This window comes from Chrysochloris asiatica, unplaced genomic scaffold, assembly GCF_000296735.1.
Source record: "Chrysochloris asiatica unplaced genomic scaffold, ChrAsi1.0 scaffold00024, whole genome shotgun sequence".
NCBI classification, from domain to species: domain Eukaryota; kingdom Metazoa; phylum Chordata; class Mammalia; order Afrosoricida; family Chrysochloridae; genus Chrysochloris; species Chrysochloris asiatica.
The window spans coordinates 15751993-15753101 of NW_006408542.1; positions in this window are offsets into that span (position 1 = coordinate 15751993).

Sequence of the window (1109 nt, forward strand, 5' to 3'; positions counted from 1 at the left end):
GCACAGGACTAGTCAGTGTTTTGTTCTGTTGTGCATAAGGTCGCTATGAGTCAGTACTGACTCAACAGCACCTAACAACATTTGTTAAAGAGGTTTCTTCCTCATTTAGTGGACTTTGACCCTTTGTCAAAGATCAGTAGTTCATAGGTGGAGTTGCATTCCCTTTCTGAAAGACTATGTTGAAAATTACTAAGAGTATGGTAAGAAAAAGGGAACACACGGTTGGTCCTTGAGTTCTGAGGTATGCGAAGTTTAAATTTTTTTTTTTAACTTTTTATTGAGTGATAGTTTTACATGGGAGAACATCAATTTTTCACTCATCTTGTATTATTGCAATGATTATAATCCCCTCTATGAATCACCCTTCAATAGTATTTGCTTCTGTTCCCTCTGTTTTTGTTTTTTGATGTACACAAAAACACTCAGGAATATATAATCATTTAAACAACCCAAAGTCACATTCTACAAGCCTACCTACTGGCCACCAGCCCACAGCCTTTCAATTTCCATGTCTAGAGTCCTCAGCTGTTCTATCTGTCCATGTCATCATTTTTGCCTTCATCTCTGGTGTTGTTGCTTCTCTGGATTGGGTCCCACATTCTTCTCCAATGATGGTCCTAGGGGCCTCTGTTCTTGTAATGTAAGATTAGCTACTCCCTCTTTATGTTACGAAACTTCTACCTTTAAAGTTGTGACAATCACAATCAGTCATCATAACAATTACTCACTATTGAATCAGAAGAATCTTATCCCCATCTCCTTTCACCAGACCCGTCTGTCTAGACAAGATGAAAACTATTCAGTGGGGATTTTACCTCCCCCCGCACTCTGAGAAACTAAACTCCCTCTTGAAAACTTGTAAGCCAGCCACTTCATGCCTTTATTACATCCCCTCCCCCCAATTTTAGGTAGTCAATGTCTAAGTTGCCCAACTCTATCAACCCTGTGAAGACTCCTTCCTCCTCAGTTGGTATTTTGAGCTACTACTTCCATAAGTATAAGTCAAGTTCATCAAATTATAGTAATTTACAATAGTTTCCTTTATTAAATTTCTTTATCTTCCTCTAGTAGAGTTCTGACCATCAAGCCAATGAAGCTAGGTCAAATGA